The sequence below is a fragment of the Mustela nigripes genome, chromosome 17 (genome assembly GCF_022355385.1).
Source record: "Mustela nigripes isolate SB6536 chromosome 17, MUSNIG.SB6536, whole genome shotgun sequence".
NCBI lineage: Eukaryota > Metazoa > Chordata > Mammalia > Carnivora > Mustelidae > Mustela > Mustela nigripes.
Window position 1 is genome coordinate 33,871,386 of NC_081573.1, and position 16,334 is coordinate 33,887,719.

At 54.4% G+C, this 16,334-nt stretch overlaps 1 long non-coding RNA gene across 2 annotated transcripts in view; it reads right to left on the minus strand.

Moving 5' to 3' along the window:
* The window catches only part of LOC132005566 (uncharacterized), a 39,177-nt gene extending 29,814 nt beyond the window's left edge, over window positions 1-9,363 (minus strand). For both annotated transcript variants that reach the window (XR_009400836.1, XR_009400835.1), the window contains exons 1-2: window positions 9,273-9,363; window positions 2,545-2,626 (exon numbers count right to left, since the gene is read on the minus strand). This is a non-coding gene — a long non-coding RNA (uncharacterized LOC132005566). The remainder of the gene's footprint in view (window positions 1-2,544; window positions 2,627-9,272) is intronic.
* Between the last annotated feature and the right edge of the window lie 6,971 nt (window positions 9,364-16,334).

Consider the following 16,334-nt stretch of genomic DNA (forward strand, 5'->3'; position numbering starts at 1 on the left):
CCAAGAAGCAGCCTCTGTCCAGCCCTCAGCCTAGAGGAAACCCCTGCGCCCCAGGCCTCATTGTATTGTCAGGATGTCCCGTTTCCTGACCGCCTAACCTATTTATGGGCCACAATGACTGCTTCCCTGGGGAGGCCCCTACTGTACTTGGGCCCATCCTCTTTGGGCCTCTGGACCTGGCCCACGTGTCATATCCTAGACCTAGCCTGGGTTTGCCCTGGGACAAGGACAGTAAATGGGTGTCACCTCAGATGCTGATTCAGTAGCTCGATGGGGCCTACCAGGGGCAGGGTGAAGATTGAGGCTCTATCTGGACTCAGCAAGAGAGAATCTGACAGTCCATCTGCTGTGACCACTGTATGGTGCTGAATGACATGAGCTTATGGCCTGGAGACAGCAATCCTCTGTTCCGGCCCAGCTTCCCTTCTCATCGCATCTACTTCCCTTGCATGCTCCTCCCCTCTAGCCACAGATTTGCTCTCTTTTGAACATGCCCTGATTTTTTCTGCCCCAGGGCCTTTGTTCCTGTTGCTCCTTTGGCCTCTTACATCCTCCCTCACCCTGAGCGATTACATCACACAAGATTTATCAAATGGGGCATTCAGCCCCAGTGAGCTGTTTAGTTCAGCAGTTCTTACTCAACCTTCAAGGCTGCAATTCTAAGGCTGCCTCTTCTGGAAGGCTCTTCTATGCCCCCAAGATGGGGCCACATAACCCATCCAGCCCTGACACCATTCTAAAGGAGAGACCACTGGATCAATTCTGTGGTTATGGTAGGTCTAGCTCCCTAGAAGCAGAGTCTGAGGTGGGAATTCTTGTTTGAGTCTGAGTAATTTAATGAGAGCTTCAATCTGTAGGAAAGTGAGGGAAACAGACCAGGGCAGAGGCAGACGCCGAGCAAGATATGGTTTTGGAAGAACTCTTGCCTCAACCAGATCCCCCAGGAACTCCAGAGCATGAATGGCACCACAGAATGTGTGGACTCCGGAGGCACAGGGACTAGGCTGCTCTACGCCCGTGGCTGTCATTTCCCATAACCTCCCAGGCATCTCCAGGGAATGCAGTGCCCGTTAGCCAAGGGCAGCCTCTGGACGGGGCTGGGCAGAGAGCAGCCAACAGCATGACAGCTGAGGGGAGGGGCACCAGCCTTGGGATCTGGGTGGTCACGAACAGCACCTGCCTCTGGCAGTGTCCAGCACCCCCACCATGCGTGAGCTGCCCAGAGCCTGGTGTTTGAGGCACTGCAGAGCTCAGAACTGGGTTCTAGGGAGCACTTAGCATCCGATGAAGCTGAGCCCAGGGCAGGCAGCAGCTTAGGACTGATACTGGCTGAGTCCATGGCCTGAGCCCCAGTGCCTTCTCCTCAGGCCTGGTGTCGACGTCCCTGGGCCCCTTCTTCTGGTTGTGTCCCACCTCCCTCCCCTTGGTTGTGTTACTCAGCCTGGCTCCACGTTGAGCAAGCTCTCTGGGAAGGCCATAGGCCTCTGTGTAGAGGCTGTTCTGGACTTGTCACCAGCCTAGTCTATCTTCCACTCCTCTCTCTGGCCAGGCATCATCCCTACACAGGTTACCTCCTGACTGGCAAGTAGGATCCCAAATGACACCTCCTCTTGGAAGCCTCCCCAGACTTGCCCAGTCCAGCCGAGTGGCCTCTCAGCTCCACTCCCCACCCTAAAGACAACTTTGGGATTTACATGATAGAAGATGGTTTGTGCAAGAGCCTAAATATTAGAAGCTTCAAAATAGTCTTTCTAAAAGGAGGTTTTTGTTGTTGTTGTTGTTGTTTTTACATCACTCATTTCTCCAACCATGCCTCCACAGAGACAGACCTGCTGTAGTGATACAAGCTTGTGAAGCTGGCCTGCCTGGGTTGTGGTGGCCATGCCAGCTCATGATGGCCTGTTTCGGGGGGTGGCAGCAGTGTCTCTATAGTCCTCGGATACCCTCAGTGTGGTGTTAGTCGGTTATCACAGGCTTGGGTGGGTGGCCACTGTTGACAGGCTGCATGACGCAAAGTGAGTGTATGTACTGGTCTCAGCTTTGCCTTTCTATGCTCATTGTGCTTATTTGAAATCAAGGTCTTTAATGTTCAAAAATAAGGTTAATTCTGGAAATGGGGACTAAATGATAACAAATCTAAACTTCATGAGCCCATTTAACACCCTACAACCTGAACCAGGACCAGACACTTGGTACATATCAGTGGATCTGATGGATGGATGGATAGTTGGGTAGTTAGGTAGATGGGAGGGTGGGTTGGTGAGTGGGTGGATGGATGGATGGGTAGATGGTTGGGTAGCTGGCTGTAGTTAGGTGGCTAGGTAGTTGGGTAGATGGGCAGGTGGATGGATGAATGGGCAGATATGAGTGAATGGATAAGTACCTGCTTAAAAATAGAGAAAATGGGGTTCCAAGAGGGAGTACCAGTTGCTCATGGTCACAAATAAATGGCAGAACCAAGATTCCTTACTTATTCTTAGGGCACCCCAAGCCCACAATTGGGGAGGCATATTAGTATAGAGGGAGGAGGCGATAAGGACTCACAGGTCTCTGGAGACGAGGAGAGGTGAACTTGCTGCTTCCTGCCCCCTGGTGGTGGTGGTCAGGTCTCCAGCCTCTCAGGGACCTAGGTCAGCCAGACAGTGGTGTTTACACTGGGATGAGACGGTCACGGTTCAGAGACAGGGTCTAAGGAAGGGCAGGGTCCCTTTGGGCAACCTAGGGGAGGAGAGGGTCCATGCCCAGAAAAGGGGTAGGGGCTGAAGGGGTGTCCAGAAGCCTCACTCAGCATTCCTAGCTTACTGAGAAACTTATTTGGGGACGGCAGGGAAACTGTGGTAGGGTTCAGGCCAGGCAGAAGACAGAGAGGAAGGGGAATGTGCCTGTATTGCTAGCTCCTCCAGGAACTTGTTCAGTTCATCCTTGGAGGAAGGAAGAGAGAAAAACAGGCCATCACATAGTCCCCCAGGCAGGAAGCTGGAATCCCAGCTCTACCCCAGGTGTGCCTTGAAATCTTGGGCACAATCACCAGGCTTCAGGAGTTGCCTCAAGGGTTGGTCTGAGGACAGCCAATATCCAGGGAGCTCAGGGACACGTTCCTGCCTTTTCTACCTTGGCTTCTGTGATCCTCCTATCAGCCCTATTAGGGAAGCAGAGCAGGTGTCATGCCCACATCTCAGATGATAAGATTGACACTCTGGGTGGTGAGCTCAGGCTTGCCTCCTTCCCCCACTGATGCACCGTCTCTCCCATACCCAGGGCTACGCATGGTGATGGCTGAGCGCCTCCATTTTCCACCCGCACTTTAGCTGCGCCCCAGGCTCTTGCGTGTGTGCATGCATGCACACACAGACACACACACAGACACACACACAGACACACACACACACACACCCTTCACACCGCTGCCCCCTCTGCAGGGCTGCCCTGGGCTCAGCAGAGCTAAGGGTGGGAGCCGGGAGTAGAGCATGGTTTTTCCAGCTGCTAGGCTGCTTCTGCCAGAAAGTGAGGGAGGAAGGAATGGGAGGGGAGTGAGTTGGGGGTGGAGAGTGAAGTGGGGGTAGGCGGTACTGGCTGCCTATTCTATGGAAGGATCAGTTTTTCCCTGGAAACACTCAGTGGAGTCCTGCCTTCCACCCCCTCTCTTCCTGGAATGAAGGCTTGGGATGGAGAGAAGGTCCCAAGGCCCACCTGGCTGCACTCACAGTCACGCCACCGGCCCAGCGTGGACTCCAGAGCCCCAGCGCCCACCCCAGCAACGAACCCAGGCTCCTAAAGACACTCTGCCTCATGGAGGGACACTGAGGCAAATGATCTGAAAACCACCTCCCTCCACAACTCAGTTCTGTCAACCCAGAGGAACACAGTTCAGTCCATGACTTCCGAGAGATCATGGCGACCAGTCCCCTGCTTCGGGAATGCCAGGGGTCCAGTGCAGGGCCACTTCCCTTGCAGGCCTGCTCTGTTGTGTAATCAAGGAGTTGCTGCTCGTGTCCAACCAGATCATCCCCATTTCCTTCTCTGTGAGCTGGAGAACACACTGGGCCCTGCTTTGTCCCTGCCTCCTTCCCTGGCCAGTGAGACCTAGGCTGGCGGTGCTGGGTGTGGGGGACATGGGCAGTGGAAGCTCTAGGCCAGAAAGGACTGGAGAAAGTCCTCTGGCTTCTGGCTCCTTCGAGTGGCTATGGCCTACATCCCTCTCCCTCGCTCTCACTCCCTCCCTGCCTCCATTCTGGCCTCCGTGTGTACTCCCTGGGTCCTCACCCAGCATCTCCTCCCTGGATGCCTGTCTTTTTATGCCAGATCTCACTTTCTCTTTCCCTGCCTTTTCTTTAGCTTTCTTGCTCCCTTCTCCCTCTCATTTCTCTGTTGGGGCAGTGGCCTGGCCATGTCCTCACCAGCCCTGCTGGCTCCTCTCCCACCTCCCCTGCTCCTGGACGCCTCTCCTGGCTTCTCTCTTCCCTCTCAGTCCCAGACCCTGGGGAGGACCCATTGGCTTCCTGATAAAGTCCTTTCTCTGTTGCCAGACTTGTTGGCCCTGTGCACCCCCCTTTCCTCCCGCCACCCCCCACCCCGCCCCTCGCCAAGAGCCTCCACCCACTCCAGGCTCGTCCTTCCTCTGGGTCTTTGCACTTGTCCCCTTCACCTGGAAAGCCATGTGCCTGCCCAACTCACTTCCTGACTGGGAGCGCTCCCCACTCTCTGGCCTTTCACAGCTCAGCTCTCTCTGAAGGCAGGTGTTCGCCCAGCACAGAACGTCAAAGCTGCCATCTGTCTGAGAGACCTGGTGTGGGTTAAGGGTGGGAGATCCAGGGAAAACGCTAGCCAGGAGGAATCCCTCACTGACCCCAGGGGAGGCCAGTTGAGGTGGAACTCCAGAATAACAGAGCTGGGGTGGGGGTTCCAAAATCACAAGCCCAGACCTTTCACTTGACAGCCGGTGAGCCAGGGCTCCCTCTGTGGGGCTCCACACAGGTACCCCCAGACCCAGCAGTGCACGGCTCCTTGCTCTTGGGGCGCTGCTGGCTGATCAGTGCCACCCCAGCAGGCAGCCCTGGGGCCCCGGCAGACTGTAAATCACTACCATTGTCTGCCTGCCCCCAGTCGCGCCCATACTTTAAAAGGGAAGGACAAGAATCTCCCCATACTGGCCCCTCCGCCCGCCAGTCAAGAGGCTGGTGCAGCAGAAGAGAAAAGGGGTCTTTATGCCCACGGGCAGGAGGGCACCACATCCCCGCCCAGTCCCCCCACAGTGCCCTCTGGTGAAAGGCGCCTTTGTGAAGCCTCCGAGACTGGCTGGAGCAGACACGCAGCCCACCCCAAGCAGGAGGCGGTGGCAGGCAGCTGGGGTCAGAGGCCACGGTTGGGGAGGCCTCGGGGCCCAAGGACCTGAGGAAGAGACTGAACAGTGGCAGGAAAAGAGAAAGGACACTCTCCCACTGCAGCACTCGGAAGTGGTCTCACAGCTGCCACGTCCTGTGTTCACACAGGCCCTGACCTTCCACAGCTGCCCAGGGGCAACTTCCTGTGGCCCCCTCACGGGGGAGGCCCGGCCTCCCTGCCTCCTCCCAGATGGCTTTCTCACCTGCTCTAGCCCTCAGCCACTCACACTTCCAGGTTTCCGAACAGCTGGCCACCCTGGAGGACCTAGAATGTTCTTCCCCAGGAGACCGGCCCGCTGGCTGCCATCACAGAGAGCCCGCTCTCACGGCTCCCCACTCTACCTGCCCTTCCCCACCTGCTGGCCCTCTAGCTGACCTCGTCCCCTGTCCTTTGCTGCGATGCAATTTCTGTCAGTCTCCCATCTAGAAGGTAAGCTCCGTGAGAGCACTTCTGCTCATTACTTCCCTTTATCTTGCCCCCAAGCCTGACCCACAGTGGGAGCAGGCTGCATATTTCTAGGAGAGAATGAACAGATCATTTCCTTTCATTTACCCTTCCTCCTACCCTGAGAGGGAGGCACAGGGGTTCTCTGTACTGAGACTGAGGCCTCTTTCTCAAAGCTAGGCACTGAGGAAGAGGTAGAATTGGGATTCCTAGTCAAGGCTGGCTGAGCCCCAAAGCCGTGCTTGTAACTGCTCTGCTCCCTGCTTCCCTGTGGCAGGCACCCCGCACACACCGGGCCCCCTGCCTGGCAGGATCCCAAGGACAGAAGGGCTTAGCCCTTAGGGAATGTTCTTGAGGATGCCCTTGGGAAGCAGCTCTGGAGTTCCAGTAGCCCCATCCCTCCCTTGCAAGGCTGGATGGGATCCAGTGTGGGGTCCTCGGGCAGAGTGCCCTCCCTGTGAGAACAGGGAGCAGTCTGACGGCTCTCTACACCTCCCAGCTGCAAGTCTGACCCTGCCCAGTAACGCATCATGAGGCAGGGCTCCTGCTCCCTCTGGGCCATTAGTGCCCCCCCACACACACACCCAGGGGCGCTAACACCTGCCTGGCAGGTGTACCTGTGAAGAGCACAGGTGAAAATCTGCAGGAAAGGGCTCCTGGGACCCAGACAGTAAAGCCCCAGATAAAAACATGACCCTCATCCCATCTGCAAAGGCCTGAAGCTGGCAGGAAGCTAGGGGTGGGAAAGATGCCAGAGAAAGGCTCAATCCCCCTCAGCCCTCAGCTGGAGGAAAAGGCTGAGCCAGGGCTGCCAAAGCTGTGAGTCAGCCGTCCCTGAAAAAAACAGGGAGCCCAGGGCCCGGCACCCTGAAACCCAGACCTCCTCTGTGGGTGGGGAAGGTGGAGAGGGTCTCTCCAGGGAAGAGCAAAGGAGCAAAGCCACCCAGCCAGGAGCCATCAGAATCCGTCTCTTCTGAGCCTGGTCCAAGGACCTGGAGCAATGCTGGCAGCACCTGCTGGACCACAATGGTCCCTGGGAAGGAGCTTCCTGACAAAGGCCACATGGGGTAGACTGCACCCTCCCCACAGACTGCTGCCCCGTGCCCACAAGCCCACAGTGCACTCCCTGCCCAGGCCCCTCTGAGCCAGGGACAGGGCCTTAGGGAACAGCAAGACAGCCCCTTCACTGTGCAGATAGGGGATCACCCCAGTAAGGGGTCCCACAACCAGCCAGCAGCCAAGTTGAGACCCAAGACCTGGCACTTGGTTCTGCCTTGAGGACAAGTCACTCTAGTGTAGCTGCCCCTCTTGGAGCCAGGTTGGATGCTCTGGCACAGGCAGGCTCTGACTCCAGAGTGAAGATCCCATTCAGTGCCCCCAGGCTCACCCCATCTTTCTTCACCCCCACCCCTACTCACAATCCAACCACATGGAACATCCTGCAGGTCCCCAAACTGGCTAGGCTCTCCAGCCTCCAGGCCTCTGCCCATGCCGTTCCTTCTGCCTGGAAGGTCATTGCTTTTTCCTTTCCCTGTACCACTCTACTCCTCTCAGTGTAGACAGTAGATGTGGATTCCTCTAAGAAGTGCTCCCTCTCCTCCTGCTTACTCTGGATTCCTACCCACCATAGAGGCCACTCTGAAGGGCTGTGGTTCAGCTCTGGCTCCTAGTGCCAAGGCCTGTACACAGCAAGACTCAGGGTTTACTCGGTGAGGGGCCTGCAGATGAAGGGGGATGAGCTCTCTGTGCTGGACCCTCTCTAGGATGTCGGGGGGGGGGGGCTTTCTCCTCCATCTCTGGCTTCCCTCCACTGACCACTTTGGTAGCTGGGGCGATTTCGGGGGGTGGGAAGGGCTGTGAGAGGGCGGGGCCACTCTCCCCCATGCTATCTCTGTTGCCTTGCCTTTGGAAGGGCCCAATCCACCCCTGCTCTGTTGGCCCCATTTCTCACTTTGGCTTCCTGAGCCCCTGCTGCTAACTGTCCCCCCACCTCTGTACTTCTGTGTTCAAATCCCAGGCACAGGGATTTGAAGGCTGAGTCCCGCAAGAAGCCCAAGGCTGGTCGACAATTCAAGGCCACACGGGCATGTCCTAGAGGGAAGGGCATAACCTCTGACCACTTGGCTCTTCCCTGCCCAGAGTGCTCTTATCTGTTTATCTCATTGCCCTGTAGTGACCCCACGGGCAAGAACGGTAGGTGCCACCAGAGAGTATGGTCTCCATCAAACTTGCTTTCTGCTGGGAGGGAGGTGCTGAAGAGTTCTGCCTAGAAAAGGAGTGGGCAGTGACCACAGGCTTCCCAGCCGGCTCAGTCCCTTATGGGCAGCTACCCTGCAGCCCCTGTCTCTGTCACAGGGACCCCATTTCCCTCCCCACTGTTGCCAGTGGCACGGGGCCGATCCAGATTACACTCAGGACACTAGCTCCATGTTCCGCATCCCTCATCACTGGCCTGTCTCCTCCCTGGCCTGTCATCGTCCTCTACAACCCTGGTCTCAGGGAGGACCGTGTCCTGCTCCCCAACACCCCCTGCAATTAATCATCCGGGCTGCCCTCCCAGTCAGGCCCAGCTTTGGCCCCTCCAACCCACCCTGCTGCCAGGCCCCAACACAACCATCCGTGTCTCCTGGTCAGAAGCCAGTGACCAACTCAAAATAACTATTACCCTTCCCTCCAACACAACTGTCTTTGCTGAGGAGGACAACAGCTGCAAGGGATTAGGGGTGGGGAACAGAACCAGAGAGCCCCCCACCCTCAGCCCTATACCCAGGCCCAGACCCATAGAGCTGGAGGCTGAGGTAATGGATTCAGGGCCAAAGAGGCTGCCTACTCCAGTGTCTGGGGCTGCCTTCTCTCCCCCAGTAAAGTCCTCCTCCCCGGCAGCAGGAAGCATGAGGGGGGCTGGAGGACTGAGGCCTCCCCCAGCCTAGGACCCTAGCCAGGCCCACCTCCAAGCCTGAGGTTGCTGCCCAGTCAGGAAGAGGGAACTGCACGCTCTTTCTACAATAGGAAGCCCAGTGACCCACTCTGGGCCTTTGCTCCTGCTGTTCCCTGCGGATTGCTTTTCCCTTTATGCCCAGTGTCCATGCCTCCTAACCCCTCAAAGTCCTCCTCCAGAATTACAGCCTCTACCTGACCACAGACCGTCTCTAAGTTTCTCACAGGACAGATGCCTGGGAAGGATGACACACCATTGAAATGGCAGAAGCACCCTCCGCTGGAGGGGATGGGGAACTCTCTTGGACCCCACTGGTGAAATGGACTGACCAGGCCTCACTCGGAGCAATGACCTGTCACCCTGGGCAAGCTGAGGCGGAAGGACCAGGGGAGGCATCTCTGGGCTGAGGCGGGCCCAGAGACAGCTGGGAGCTGAGTCCCCAAGGCAAGGTTCTATCACTGCAGTGCCCGCCCTAGGCACGTCTTAACAGAAACAGGGTGCTCCCTACCTTGCAGGCTGCTGCCTTTCTCTCAGAGTGGCTCCTCTGTGCCAGAGCTGGAGTCAGGCCGCGGGAACTCGCCATCTTGCCCAGGGTCCACTCTCCGCCCACTCCCACCTGCCGGCTCCTCCCACCCGCCGGCTCCTCCCACCCGCCGGCTCCTCCCACCTGCCGGCCCCTCCCACCCGCCGGCTCCTCCCACCAGTCGGCTCCTCCCTCGAGCTGCACACCCCTTCTTCCCAGCCATCCCTTTCCTAAGGCGACCTGATCCTTGCTTTCTCTCTCCAGGTTTTGATCACAAGGGCTGTCAAAGCCACGTTAAGAGACCCCCCCCCCCCCCCCCCCTACACAAACAGGAGAACGGGCATTTCCTCACGGACCTTCACCTGGTGGGCGGCACGTTTCCTCCTGCCCTGCTCTCCCTTCCACGCCTTCCCTGCTTCTCCCTCTTCTTCCCTGTCTTCCAGCTTCGAAGACAATCTTACATTACAAGTATTTTTGGTAAACAACTTGATACACTGCTATACTTTTTGGAACTGAGATGAGATATATGTTGGCAAGTAAATAAATATCTGCTCTGTCCCTTGCATTAATCTTTTGCTACCCTTGCCTAAAGGCCTTTGGGGTTTGAGAAGGGGGCAGCTCAGGGAAGGGGTAGGTACTAAGGGTGGATGGACCAGCTATGCTTCTGTCACCTGTGTCCTGTGTTGCTTAGGTTTGGGTAATCTATTGCTACCTAGGGAACCATCCCAGAACTTTCTGGCTTAAAACCGCCACTGTTTTATTTGCTCGTGGTTCCTGCACCTTGGCTGAGCTCTCCGGGCAGTTCCCGGCTGGTCTTGCTGGGAGCCACCTGCATAGCCTCATTCAGCTAGAAACTGAGGCCACGCTTCTTCACAGAGGTGGCCTTCCATTCAGTACTCATCTGGGTGTACTGAATGTGTGATGTACTGGGTGATGGCTCCAGCAGAGTAGCCAAGAGCCAAGCGTGTTTCTAATAGTAAAAATGCAGAAGCTGCTAGGCCTGCTGAAGGCTTTGGCTCGGAACAGGCACAGCATCACTTCTGCCACGCCCCATAGTTAAAGCAAGTCACAGGGCGGGCAGTACAGGTGTTCAGTACCAGGAGGCAACATTCACTGCAGGCCACTGCATTCACAGGCTGTCAAAGCACATGGGGACACGTTGGAAGCAGTACGTAGAAGATGGAACAATGGTAATCTGGGGTGGTGGGACTGTGGGGGCTTTGAAATTCTCTATTTTTACATTTGAAAAAAGACAAGAAATAAAGGAGAGACTGAGAGGAGGCTTCCAGTTCACTGCTCTGGCTGGAGCTGTCCCAGGCCCCTGTCATGGCAAGTGCCCTTAATTCCCAGGAAGTTGGGACCTTCTGCCTGGTGGGGCCCTAAGAGGGCAGGGAAGCTGTTGCCGATGCCAGGGCCTATCCCTCTGGAAAATGAGCTTTCATTGGAAAATGGGCTGGGCCTTCGTTTACAACAGGCCTGAAATTTAGGCTTGAGACATCATGTGTGAATGCGGTTCACAGTGGCCGAGGTATCCACCCAGGAGTGAAAGAAAATGACGCTCATCACTCACCATGCAATTCAGAACATGGGTCCCATTTCCAAGGCTCATCACTTAAAAATGCACCCTAGGTGTTAATTAATCTAGTGATCCCTCACTGCTCCAGGGGTGGTCCAAAGACCAGCAACATTAGCACGACCTGTGGCCTTAGTAGAAATGCAGATTCTAGGGTCTCAACCCAGACCTGCTGAATCAGAACTTGAATTTTAACAAGATCTCCAGGTGATTCTTATGCATAATTACATTTGGGAAACCTGTTCAAATCTGCTCTTAAAAACATGATTATACTACATTGAACCCCAAAAACATGATTATACTACATTGAACCCCACCCTCGCTTTTTTTGGTGACGATAAAATCTTCTTTTGTTTTAATGCAACATTTAAAACAGCATTGTCCAATTAAAATTCCCTTTATCTATCTGCACTGCCTAATATGGCAGCCATTAGCCAGCTGAGAGTACTTGGAATATGGCTAGTACGACAGAACTGAATTTTAAGTTAAATTTAAGTTAATTACAGTTTCATTTAAATAGCCATAGGTCACTAATGGTTACTGTATTAGCACGAATTTTAAATCTACTTAGTCTTTTTAAAGGTCTATACACCTAGAAAATTGCAGCCTGGCTCCCTTCATCTTCAGCAGATTTGCAAAACGGTTCTCGTTGCAGTGTGATGTCATGATGTCAGAAGAAATATGTATTTTGGTGCTTGACCCCAGTTCCTGGCCAGAACTCCTAAAGCCTTGGTAATTTCCTATGCCACAAAGGTGGTAAGGAGCATCTTTTCTGATATCTGGTCTTTGACCTTGGTTTCTGACACAGAGCTCCTAAATCCCTTGGAGTTTCCTGGGTGACAGGAGTGTCTTTTGTTCTAATAAAGTGACTCCTGGCAGGCTCCTGGGCAGCTTCAGCACAGGGTCTAGTGCCCTGAACCACCAGGCATGGTCAGAAGCTTGGAGCTCTCAGGGCCCCCTCCCCACACCGATCCCCTAGGGAGGGGAGAGGGGCTGGAGATTAAGTTAGCTTCCATGATAAGGCTTCCATAAACATCCCTAAAGTACAGGGGTTTGGAGAACTTTCAGCTGCTGGTGCCTCTGAGGTTCACAGAGTCCACAGCAGGAGGGGAGGGCAGTAGCCAGCATGGGTTCCCCATACCATGGAGCTCAGCCTTGAACTCTGGGGGTTGGGGGGTGCCCCAAAGTGCCCTTCAGGCCTCAGGGGCTTCCTCGGGCAAGTGGGGCACAATGGGACAGCTGATACCCAATTCTCACATCAAAGGCTAGTAATCCCTCTGGGGTTTGGCTCCTTAAGTTATCTTGAGATTCTTCATTTCCCATATTTGAGGTTGCTGGGATCTCCTGGGGCCAGGGCAGGAGCTGTGGTATAGAGCATCTCCCGTCCACACCCCTCTGCCAGCACACCAACCAACATGAGCACAAACTCTGGGAATGAATCTGTGCTCCCTGTAGTTATTACACAGGAATCTCAGAAACGCCTGTTCACTGGGGAAATGAGTCAAGTCCATATACGTGACTGGCCAGAAACGTTATGTAGGTACCTCTGTCTCCAGTAAAACGGGGCCTAAGAATTTGGCAGGCCCAGCCACCTGAGACCTGCAGAGGGTTTCCTTGTGACCCTGCTTTCCCATTGGATTCCCTGCCACACACGCTCCTGTTCCCCAAGGAAATGCATCTGAAAAGAGCAAAGAGACACCAGGTCAAGCTTTCAGAACAGGTAGCACAAATCTTTCTCACATGCTTAGTAGGCAATGTCCTACATGAGGTCTGGGCTGGGCTTCAGAGCAGCACCCGGCTGGGAACCAGCCCCGAGGGATGGAGATCTACATCTCTGCGCTCTCTCAGGTGGCAGTCCTTGGCAGTCACCAGGAACCTGTCATGCTGGCTTTGGTAGGTTTCCAACACCAAGAAAAGAGGCTTGGGGGCGCCTGGGTGGCTCAGTGGGTTGGGCCGCTGCCTTCGGCTCGGGTCATGATCTCAGGGTCCTGGGATCGAGGCCCGCATCGGGCTCTCTGCTCAGCAGGGAGCCTGCTTCCTCCTCTCTCTCTGCCTGCCTCTCTGCCTGCTTGTGATTTCTCTCTGTCAAATAAATAAATAAAATCTTAAAAAAAAAAAAAAAAAAAAAAAAAAAAAAAAAAAAAGAAAAGAGGCTTGGAAGGATTCTGTTCTTCAGACTTCAAGTGAATATGAGAGCCGTCTTGGAAGGCCCCTTCCGAAGGCACCTAACGCTATTGCCTGCATCCCGCCCAACTACTGGGAGGGTTCACGACTGAAGACATTGTGGGGGGGCGCGCAAGTGACAGAGAACTCACAGAAGTCCCTGTTCATCTCTATCCCCCTCATGCACTGAAACAGCAGAGGCTCCTGATGACATTCTCCACCCCTTAATGAGAGGATCCGGCTGACGTGCGTGCTTCCATATCCCACCCCTTGCACACTGTTTTGCTTTGCTTCAGACACCATGGATACCAAGAGGCACAATTTTTCCAAGGCTCGTGCTCCATCCAGCTGTTCAGTGCCTTGTGGATTTATGATCTAGAGGGCCTCTGCCACAGCCCAGAGGCACCGGTGGTTTGCATTATAGGACTCCATATTTCCAGGTTCTGGAAAAGGGGCAGAGATGTAAGTGACATACTAGAATTTTGTGTAAAAGGAACTTAAAGCTTGAGGGGTGCTTTGCTTTATGCTTTCCTTCCTTTCCAGCATCTGGCCTCTCCGCACTCAATTCTTGCTCACTCCAACTTGAAGCAGCTTCTCCAGTGACAGAAACACCAAAAATCACCAGGGGAAGGTGTTCACATGCAGATTTCTGGGCCAGATTTAGATCAACTGTGGGAGAATCTGCATCTTAATGAGCTGCCCCCCCCCCCGCCTGCATTTTAATATTAATAGGCCAGGGCTAAGTAATCTAAATTTGACCTTTTTAAAAATGAGAAATATAATCAGAAGGGTGTATTCAACAGTGCATATAATTTAGATTGTACTGAAGGAAATATCCGTGTGCAAACAACTGCCCAGGTCAGGAAATAAAGCTCTGGTGGCCCTTGGAAGTCCCTGGCAGCACCTCTCCCATCACTCCTGCCCCCCCCCCCCCGCCCCCCCGTAAAGCAGTCCGCTGCTTTGGAGGTACTCAGTCCCCTGCCTGTCACTAGCGACAGCTGGTCCTCAGTACCTCTAGTGCACTGTTTGGCTTCTCTGAACATCAGAGAGAAGTGGGCCCATTCCTACCATGTTATATCTCACTTCCTTGCTGTGCGCACTGTGTGTGGTGGTTGTACTCCCTGTGTTGCTACACTTAGCTGCTCTATGTCCCTTTTCATGGCTGTGTTGTGTTCCACAGCTTGAAAACAACACAACTTGAAAACAACCCCCCCCCCCCCACCCTGCCCCGTCGTTCATGGGCATCTCTTGCATCCTGGCTCTGAGGTAAGTGTCTCCCTCTGGCCTTTTGTTGAGGAAAGAGCAGGTCAAAGACATCGAGTGATTTACAAGTCCGGCACAGGGGTTCTAGAGCCTGTGAGCTTCTGCCAGCGAGGGGATCACTGTGTCAGCTCCTGCATGTTCGTCTCTGTGCCTTGGTTTCCTCATCTGTAAAATGAGAGTAATAGGGCCTGTTCCTGTGCTGCAAAAATTCAGTAACACAAATGCATGTGAAATAATTAAAACTTTGCCCCTTCAAACATTTTCAGAAATGGAAACTGGGACTTCCATCTTCCTTCATACTCTTTGTGTGCTTTAAACTTCCCATGAGCATGGGCTACTTCTGTGACCTATTAGTGAAACACAGACCTTTACCCCTGCTGGTTCATACTCTTAGCCTCAGTCGCTGAAGGTCCACTAACAAGCATTTGTGAAGTGACAACCAGGCCAGCCCTTGTCACAAAGGCAGAGCTGAGTATGGTCCTCGAGCTCTTTCCAGCAGCCAAGTCTGACCTGGCTCAGCCACCTGGAGGGATTCTCTGACTTCTCACTGCCCTCTACCAAAAAGGCACAGCCAGCTGCACAGGAGGCAGGGGGCCACCAACGCCAGGACAGGGATGGCACAGGACTCTAGTCAGGCAACGCAGGTCCTGGTTCCCTCCCTGCCAGTATTTGAGGGGCTAGCCCGTGTCTCTCTGGGCTATGGTGCCCTTAGCAGTAAATGGAGGGACAGAGGGCTAGATAAGGAGAGCACCAAGATCTTTCTCGGTGAATTCCCTGATCCTTGAAGGCTTTTGGCTAAAGCTGCTGGGGTGCTGGGGAAATCAGCTTGGAGGTTGTTCTCTGGCATACCTGTCTTCCTGAGAAGTGCCAAGGAGGGGGCTGGCCTGGTACAGGGAAAGCATTCAATGGGCCACTGGCAAATAAGGGATCCATTCTCTGCCAAGATGAGTCCTGCTGGGAGTGGTTGCCCGCCTATGCCATCGAGTTCATGACAATTAACGAACTCTCTCGTTTGGAAAGTGATTCCTTCTAACACACACTGTGACTTCCAAGGAGCCTCATAATGCAACTCTGGTTGCTTCAATTTCTATCATCTGAGGTCACTCTGGCCCTAGCACTGTGAAGGAGGCCGCTAACCCTCGCGGCTTGTCCCTTCCTCCTTCCCTCAGCCTCACAACTGGGTGTCGCCATCTTCCTGGTGAGCTGCAAGGCCCCGGGCAAGGGGCGTTGCAGTCATTGGTGCCACAATTCACAGTGGCCTGGGTCCAGTTTAGATAATACATCCCATCACCCTCAACGCCCCCTCACTTCCTCTCGGATGGATATGTAAAGCATCTGGGAAGTCAACAGCTGCCGCCTTCCACCCCAGAGAGGGAGGTGAGGTAATCCCCATACATAGTCCAACAAGTGCCTCAGGGTGAAAGGGGCTCTGTGTGGAGGAGAGTGTGTTACTGTATTTCTCTGGACTTCCAGGAGCACTTCGCTGATGGCCTGGCACTGAAGAGTGACGGAAAGTTAACCAGGGTTTCTCGTCTCCACAAAAGCATCTTTCATTCCACAATAGACCTCAGATTGGAAGGAAGATTTCACTGTACAAGAGACAAGAAGCTCTGTTGCGGTCCCTGGCCACCCATTTCTGAGGATTCCAACTGTCATGTGACCCCGAAGGTTCAGGAGACAGGCCCACGGAGTCTAACAACGGCACTGCTAATATGTTTAAGGATGGAGAAGTGGGATGACACTCAGCTGTGACTGGGGTTGGTCCTGGAGGAGGAGGCCCAGTCACCTATGCGGATGGCCCTCTGTGTGATCCACTGGTGCCTGTCAGAGAGGAGGCATCCATGAGAAAGGTGGTTCCCATCTAATCCTTAGCAGGGAAAGAAAAGGGCAAAGTTGTCCTGAGTGACCCAGCTAGGCGTCAGGCCCTCAGGAACTGTGGGAAGTGAAGCTCTGTGAGACATGAGAGGCAGCCCCTTCCCCTCCAGACTCTACCTCCCCAACGCAGCCCCTTGCCCCCGGCTGCCTCCGAGACACGGTGCTTACCCACG